Genomic DNA, 9029 nt, shown 5'->3' on the forward strand with positions numbered 1-9029 from the left:
CCCGCTTGTCACGTCCAGGGAGATAATCCAGCATTATCGCCTTCTGAGAGAGACCGTACCTTCGCTTTAAACTGACCTTTCCAGAGAACAACAGACTACCCTACGGCTTATACAATCCTGGCTCCTTCCCACAGCCTGCGCGTCTTCACATAATGCATCCGAATCGCTACGACGCTGAATGTAAATTTTTCTCAGAAGTAGGAATACTCCGCCCCGTGATCGGGGTGCGCGACTTTAGCCCTGAGCACCCTCCTCTCTTTCCGTCAACTACCCAACAAGAGCAATGGAAGATGATGCTGTCCAGGCCCTCTCTACCTACCCAGCTTCAGCGGGTGGACAGAACACCGGCCGCGCGGACTGCATATGGGCCCCACAGAAGAAGGAACCACTCCCAAGGCTGCACTCTGGGCCGTTCAGAAATCTGAACAGAAGTATTTCTTCCTCCTACTTCTCAGCCGCAAGTCTCGTCGCCTCCGTCCGCGGCGCAGAGACGGAGAAGTCAGATCGTCTAACACCGGGTTGGAGCTTGCTTTGATTTTATAAAAAAAGTTTCCACTCTTGCTACACCAATACAACTCAACCAAACACCGTTCATGCATCATGCATTGATTTAACCTTACCAAGAATATCTCTTTGAAGTAATAAATGGTGTGGTTAAGTGCATTTAACTTCTCTCTGGTTTTACTATTTGTAGAGCGATATGAGTGATTTTAAGTGACGTCGCATGAGTAATCGTTATGGGTGCCGTTTACAGCTTTGCTTTCCAACCACATTCACGGGGTGGATTGGCGCGATTTTTTTTGACCCGACTACACAAACGGTGCTCTCACGTGCCCCATAGATACCCACTAAAGCCCATGTTCAATCGAAAAACTTTTTTTCTGTTATTTATACTAACATTAGAAGCCTATTCCCTAAACGCGATTCCCTGCACAGTCTCATCCAGGCTACCGTATGTAAATTAGCAGTACTAACCGAAACATGGCTGAATTCATCTATCTTCGACTCAGAGTTGCTTCGTATGTTTACTGATTTTGATATTTTCCGCTGTGATCGCCAAAACAAGCGGGGGGGTGGGGTCTTAATAGCTGCTCACCGTAGGTTGCAATGCTGTGCGGTAGATATTCCTTCTTGGCTTTAAATTATCTTCATCCGCTGCAAAGCTGCAGCTCCACCCATTACAACTGGCGTCTGCTACCGCCCCCATGATTCCGATTCCTCTTTTATTAGCAACTTTTATGATGCTCTCCAACTGGCAACTTCAGATTCGGACGGTTGCCTTCTCCTTCCTCTCGGTGACTTCAACTTCCTCTCAATAAATTGGTCACACTTAGCATTAACAACTTCAAAAAATAAAATTGAAAGTGACTTTGCAGATACTTGCCTAACGTTCAATTTATCCCAAGTGATAACATTCCCTACACGAACAACCCGCAATTCAACAAGCTTGCTAGATTTACTCCCAACGTCCGAACCTGATACAATTTCGTCGGTTTCTAATCTAACCAGCCTAAGCGATCACTCAGTCATTCATGCGAGTTTCTAATACAACTTACCGAACCCCCCCCCCCCCCCCCCCCCCCCCCCCAAATTAGGAAAAGAATAACCCTATACGACAAAGCCGATTATGAAAGTATGAATTCTTCACAAATTCTTCCATTCATCGTCTGACGCATCCAGTATCATGCCCGCACATCGAATCTCTTCTCGTACTAGCCGCCGCAACACTGTTTATCCTGCGCATGCCCGCACAACTACCAACCTTCCCTCGTTTTTTGTTTAAACAGCAAAGGACTCGAATGATCTTCCACCCGACGTCGTGGACCACTCAAGCCCGGTTCTGTTCAAAACCAACATCGAAAGAAATTTGTACCACAGCCCACCCCTCATGTAACACCCCGTACTGGGGCATTTTAGGTATAATAAATAAATAAATAAATAAATCCCACGCCCGCTGCCTGCAGAGATGTGTACTTCTATATTTGCATAACCTAACACAGCCGCATACATGGCCGAAGGCCTCCCATATTTACATACGATCATCACTGGCTCTGTTGGTTATCTATAGTGCAGGGGTCGCTAACAATCTGAACGCCGACACGCCAGTTTTATCCTCAGATGGAGTTAGACAGCAAGACAAGAACAAAGAATTGATCGCTTCCAGTTGGATTGTCCCCCATCTTCCCACTTCGCCAGATTATTTTCAAATTTTATTTGCAATACGCGTAATTTTGTCTCTTTGCATTCAAAGCCCTCTTCCTCCTCTCCTACCCGATTTGCCGTCCAGCCCTCCTCCGTGTCGGCTGCATGCTACACTTCAAAACGTTGCCGACACCTATGCTACTAGCCTATTAAAAATGCGATGCAAGAGCGTAATTAAGTAAAGCGAGAGCAAACAAGGAAAGCGAGTGGCCTCTAAGTTCGGCCGACCACCTTGGTTTACGGCCGATAATTGCGGAATCGCAAAACAGATTTCACGCTTCTGACGCTCGCTACATTTCGTCACTGATACACGCAACAAAACAGCAAGCTAACGCTGCACCATGTATTCGTAACGGCGACGCAAACAAGCACTAATTTAATGAAAGTGCACGCATAGTGCGCAGGTACGCAAAAGAGCGGCGCGCCGCAGCTAGCCTGCGGTCCACTGGACTCGCTGGCTTTTTAAAGCGCGATCATCGCGGACTGCATCACTCTTCTTTTTAGATGCGACGCTGAGAGCATCTCTTGTCGGCGGCCCTGTCCTTCCTGCGTGCGTCCGTCGTCGTCGGCGTCCGCACTCTCCTCCGCTCACCCCCGCTCCTGTCCGATAGCGAACACTCTCTCGCGAGGGGCATTGGATTGGATTCGATTGGATTGGCTTGGATTGGCTTGGCCTGGATTATAATAAATTAAAGTGGATTTTGTTGCGTCATAGCCGTGGCAGACGCACTGGAGCCGGCGCGTGTCCAGGTGAGAGCGAACACCCTCTCTCAATATCTGCGGGTGTGCGGCCCAGCGCGCTCTCACTCCGCCGGTGGACGGCGCTGCGTGCGGTGCTGCGCATGTGCAGTACTCCCTCTCTTCGCGGTCTCCTCTCCTTCGGGCGCGCTGCGCATATAACCGGTGTGCCGCTCTCCGGCGGCCTTTCGGTCGACGGTTGCTCTCCGCGTGCGCTTGAACCCCCCTCACAGTCGCATCACACCAGGGTTCCCACGAGGGGAGGCGGGCGTAATTTTTTTATCGGCTGTTGTAGAAAAGTCCTTCTCACCTTAAAACTTACTTTAATCACCTTAAATCCTTCTCACCTTAAAAAAGTCCTTAAAACTAGAACTTTCAGTTCATACCACCATCGATCGGTGAACCTGCGAGTGGCAGAGCCCCGTCACCGTCCGGGCACTTTTGTCGGCGCTGTAAACGTACTTAGCGCTGCAAAGCTTTTCCCCTAACGCCAAGTTGATCGCCGGAAGAGATCGGACTCGTCGGGAATGGGCTGGTGACCATGTCGCAAAACAATCGGGAGCATCGAGCTCATTTTGCTTCTGTCAACACGGGATCCTATGAGACCCGCGAAGCTTCGTACTACCCGGAAGTACTGCCCGGAAGCCGGTTGCGCAGCGCCCCCTGGGCAGAGCAGGAGGCCTATGCTAAGGGAATAGAAGACGGCCCGGCATCGCTCCCATCCATGGCCACGTTCGCGCGAACGCAGTGAGTCACGTGGCCAGGCGGCGAACCAGATGCGGAGCAGGGTTGCCAGGTCCTCAGAACAAAAAGTCGCCGGAAAATTGCCGAAAGTACGCAGGAATGTCTCCACCTTGAACTCGACGTTTTAAAAGTAGCCAGAAAAATTGCCCTTTTGAGAAAACTATGGTAGCAATTTCTTTTCGAAGTAGGGTTGCCACCTGACTAGTGTGTGACCGGCCCAGCCGGTTTATTTTTTTATATTTTACAGCCGGCCGGTTGCGGTCCGTACTTAAACTGAGCGTAATACGACGGTTTTTTGGCCAACTTGCCGTGATGATATTGTTTGCGTTTTCCAAACGTCAATTCAACCACTACGACGATAAATAAGTGTCGACAAGCTGCTAAAACAGACCGCGCAGAGAAAATACGCAGGCGAGCGCGCTCCCTGACACAGAGGCGGACCAAGGGGAGCAACAACGCAACGCCGCCGCGGTAGCTGTGGCACAATATTGCTCGTGTACGGGTGAAATAAGAAGAAAAAGAAGCACGAGTCAGGAATTTTGAGGCGATTTCTCCGCCTTGTGGTGAACCAGGAACCTAGGAGTGACTTTTCAAAACAGTCACTTTAAAAAAAAAAACCTTCTGTCGTCGTTTCATTGTCCCGTCTTTTTGCGATATTTTGAATTCAGTATGCACCAGCTATCCCAAACCACCGTTCTAACGCAGTCTAAAAAAATATCTGGCGTCTCATACTCTATTTATGCTGGAAGCCGCATAAAAAAGAAATTATTCTAATTTCACGAAGCCGCGAGCTCTGTTTAGTTTTTCTTGCACCTATGCATACATGTGAATATCAAATAGAATCTGCCATATGCATTTCATACTTTTTTTAACGTTCGTTTGGTTAATTCACATGCAAAAAAAGAGCTGTTGTGGACGACGTTTGTGCAATTGCTTATCAGTGAGGCACATTGACCAATAACGAAAAGCTCAGTCAGTTTCAGCCCAAACGTTCTGTTGCTTTCGCTCGAGGAATACGCTACAATAGATTGGATGGCATGTCAAAAAGAAAAAAAAATACGGTCTTTTTTTTTCAACAAAAATTCACCCTTCTATACGCTACGCCCCACCCCCCTGCTTATAAGGGCAGTATTTTTCTGTGCGAAAGGTGGCAAGCATATTCCGATACCCTGCTTAAAAAAGGGGAAGGAACCTGCAGGAGTAGCAAAACTGGATAAGAAATAGTATTCATTTGCTACGGATAGGAAATGTAATAGCTGTTACCTGTTGACTCCAAAGAAAGCTAAAATTTGCCACCTTACGTAAAGTATTTAAAGCGTATGAATGACCAAAGTACTTGCATTCTCTGCAAACGGTTTTCTAGCCTTTCACGGTGTTTTTCAGCCTTTCTTCCACGCCGAAGACTGACATCGTGCATTTACCACACTTAAGCCCTACCACTCCCCCAGCTTGGACGCAACACCTTAGTTAGCACCGAGTCGGTGTTTTTCCGGCCGGGGCTATGCGACGAGGACGTCGGGCTCTGTACTAAGCTGACGGGTATGCGTCGGTGTCTGTGCTGGCCATGTACCGGGCGATGGACTGATGGTCGCTGAGCAGCTAGAAGAAGTTGACGACGATCGGACTCGGTTTGGTCGGTGCGTGGATCTGGACACCCTGCTCTGGCTTCCTCCTTGTAAGTACCTCTGTGAATGCAATACGTTACCCGTAACCGTATTTTGTTTTATTTATTTAGTACATACTGCAGTCCTCTAAGGACCAAGCCGGAGGGCAGAAGGGAAAGTGACATGTATCGCATGGTAGCGGTGAATACATATCAATTACCATGCTTTGGTCACACACACAAAAAGTATAAATGTATAAACAAATACACACACATACATACATTTATACACACATTTTCAGGTAACAAGTAATGGCAAAATCATTTTAAACAAAAACCGCTGCACAGTGCAAAGGCCACTGTAAACTAAAAAATCGCGCCAATCCACCCCGTGAATGTGGCTGGAAAGCAAAGCTGTAAACGGCACCCATAACGATTACTCATGCGACGTCACTTAAAATCACTCATATCGCTCTACAAATAGTAAAACCAGAGAGAAGTTAAATGCACTTAACCACACCATTTATTACTTCAAAGAGATATTCTTGGTAAGGTTAAATCAATGCATGATGCATGAACGGTGTTTGGTTGAGTTGTATTGGTGTAGCAAGAGTGGAAACTTTTTTTTATAAAATCAAAGCAAGCTCCAACCCGGTGTTAGACGATCTGACTTCTCCGTCTCTGCGCCGCGGACGGAGGCGACGAGACTTGCGGCTGAGAAGTAGGAGGAAGAAATACTTCTGTTCAGATTTCTGAATGGCCCAGAGTGCAGCCTTGGGGAGTGGTTCCTTCTTCTGTGGGGCCCATATGCAGTCCGCGCGGCCGGTGTTCTGTCCACCCGCTGAAGCTGGGTAGGTAGAGAGGGCCTGGACAGCATCATCTCCCATTGCTCTTGTTGGGTAGTTGACGGAAAGAGAGGAGGGTGCTCAGGGCTGAAGTCGCACACCCTGATCACGGGGCGGAGTATTCCTACTTCTGAGAAAAATTTACATTCAGCGTCGTAGCGATTCGGATGCATTATGTGAAGACGCGCGGGCTGTGGGAAGGAGCCAGGATTGTATGAGCCGTAGGGTAGTCTGTTGTTCTCTGGAAAGGTCAGTTTAAAGCGAAGGTACGGTCTCTCTCAGAAGGCGATAATGCTGGATTATCTCCCTGGACGTGACAAGCGGGTGACTGTCCTCGTGCAGCTCCATAGCACGGGAGGTGAAAGCGCAGGCTTGTTGGGTGGGCGTATTTGTTGCCCTCCATTGAAGCGTGAGGCGGTGTCCAGATGAGCTGAATGGAACCGTTTGGGGAGTGGTTTTTTTGCACGCACAGTGCAGGTCAGGACACCCAACGCGACTGGTAATTCCAGTAGGCTTGCTGGGAATCGGTGACTACCCTCCGAACCCCTGGTTGAGTGAGAGCCAATGTGATGGCTGCTTCTTCTGCTGCCGTCATTTGTTGGGTCCTAATCGAGGTACACGCAAGGAGGTTGGTTCTGGAGGTAGCCACGATGATGGCGTGTTGCTGCCCTCGATGTTTGGAGGCGTCTGTGTAGATAACTGCATGATCCCCATCGAGGGTGGTGTTTAGCGCTTGAGCCCGTGCTTTTCGGTGACCCTCGTCATGTGAGGGGTTCATATTTCTGATCAAAGGGAGCATATTTAGTTTTAGTCGCCAAGAGTCTGGGAGTACATCAAGCGGAGTGACATTCTGGGCTGCCCAGCCAATCTCGTGAAGCATGCGGTTACCCACCGCAGTTCTGAGTCGGACCTTCTGGTTAGAAAGATGGCCTTCTCTCAGCTCTTCCACCGTGTTGTGGAGCCCGTGCTAAGCAGCCTCAGTGTGGACGCACTCATGAGAAAACCAATGGCCTGCTCAACCGCCTTTCATTATATAAAGCATCTCTATGTTTTCCTCGTCGAGAAGAAGATAGGGGTTTGTCGTAAGTAACTCTCGAGAGGACAAAAGCTTCAATTAATCGAAAGGTACCGGATTCTTTTAGGCCTCGCTTCATGGTGGCAACTCGCCTGATCATGTGTATGATTAGATTTATGCTGTTTTTGAGGCGCTGCAAGGAGATGTCACTCTTGGTGTTGGCCTGGAAATGTAGGCCCAGGATCTTGATGCTGGGGTTTGGAGTGATGGCCTGGTCATCAAGGAGTATTTGAATGTATTCCTTGATTTGGCGTGAGGGCGGACGACAAGGAGCTGTGATTTTTTACGCAAACACTGGAGGCCACAGGCTTTAGCACATTGACGTACTAAAAGTGATATGCCATGGATTGGTGTGAGCTTCCTTTAATTTTTGTAACTCTTAGCACATGAGCAAGGTGCGCACAGGGCCGCTAGACGGGTGTGAGTGGTCGTGTGACGCTTTCACGTGGCATTCAGCGAGAAGGCAGGGGGTAAACCCGTAGATGTGCTTGGTGAGTACACCATTTGTCTTCCCGTGTTCCCGTGGGCTCGTAGCTGAATCGGTAAGACAACGGGCTCTCGCTTTGTTAGTTTATTAGTTCCAGGTTCGATTCCCGGCGGTGCCAGTAAATTCTTTTATTTGTTCGCTGGAGTTTTCTGGTGACACCAACGGTCGCGAAAGAACCCTTGGGGGGTAGAGGTAGAAAGCTTTGCTTTAAAAGTTGCAACGATCACACTATGGCTCTAGGTCAAGCAAAACGAAACCTTTGTACAATAGAGTGCGTACATTAAGAGACCAACAAGGATCAAACAAATGCGCAGAGTTCCCAACAAACAATGAAACCCACTAATAAAATATTGTGAGCACAGGCGCCATCGTTGTTTCATAACTGTTACTCGAATGGCCAATCCCACCTAGCAACTCATCATCAGTGTGGCGCACGCGAGCACCACACCATCTTCTTCATCTTCCATCCTCGCGCCTTCTTCACCATCGCTTTTCTCAACGGCCTCTCGGCGAGGTTGCGTCGTCATTTAACGCGTCCCTCAAGTCTCCCGTGTCCGAGTCTTGCACGTGGTGGAGGTGCACCTCGATCCACGTACGCTCTCCCCGGCTTCTCCCTGGATCTTCGCTCAGGTCGGCGTGTTCATCTTCCCACTCACAGCATGCCACAAGGCGATCCGACCAACCCTGCCGATGGCCCAGCACCCGCAAGCCCGCTTTCCCCAGCCTGGATGATCACAAGCCTGCAGCGAGACCCTCAGAAGTTTTCAGGACTTCCTGGGGAAGACGTAGAGGATTGGCTCGACGATTATAACCAGGTGAGCGCCTACAATCGGTGGGATGATAAGCTCAAGCTCGCCAGCGTCAATTTTCATCTAAGAGAAGTCGCTAAGACATGGTACCTGAATAACAAAGAGGACTTACCTGACTGGTCGCGGTTCACCGCAGAAATACGTCGAATATTTGGCACGTCCACTTTGCGCTCAGACGCGGCCAAGAAGAAGCTTGCTGAACGCTATCAGCACCCCGCCGAATCGTACACGTCGTACATTGAAGACGTTTTGGCTTTATGTAAGCGAGTGAACCGAGAAATGGCTGAGTCTGATCGAGTGAAGCACATCCTCAAGGGCATTTCTTCCTTTGCGTTCAACGCGCTCGCCGTGCAAAACCCGACCACCGTGGGTGATATCGTGACGATTTGCCAGCGCCTAACTGATCTCCAGGCCTTGCGCCTGCAGCCATCATCTTCCGATTGTACCTGACCAAGGCAACCTGCGAGCCATGATAAGAGCAATAATCCGCGAAGAGCTGCATGGGCAGGCGTCATCGAGCTTTCCG

The sequence above is a fragment of the Haemaphysalis longicornis genome, unplaced genomic scaffold (genome assembly GCF_048455015.1).
Source record: "Haemaphysalis longicornis isolate Haplotype H1 unplaced genomic scaffold, Haemaphysalis longicornis Haplotype H1 scaffold_6, whole genome shotgun sequence".
NCBI classification, from domain to species: domain Eukaryota; kingdom Metazoa; phylum Arthropoda; class Arachnida; order Ixodida; family Ixodidae; genus Haemaphysalis; species Haemaphysalis longicornis.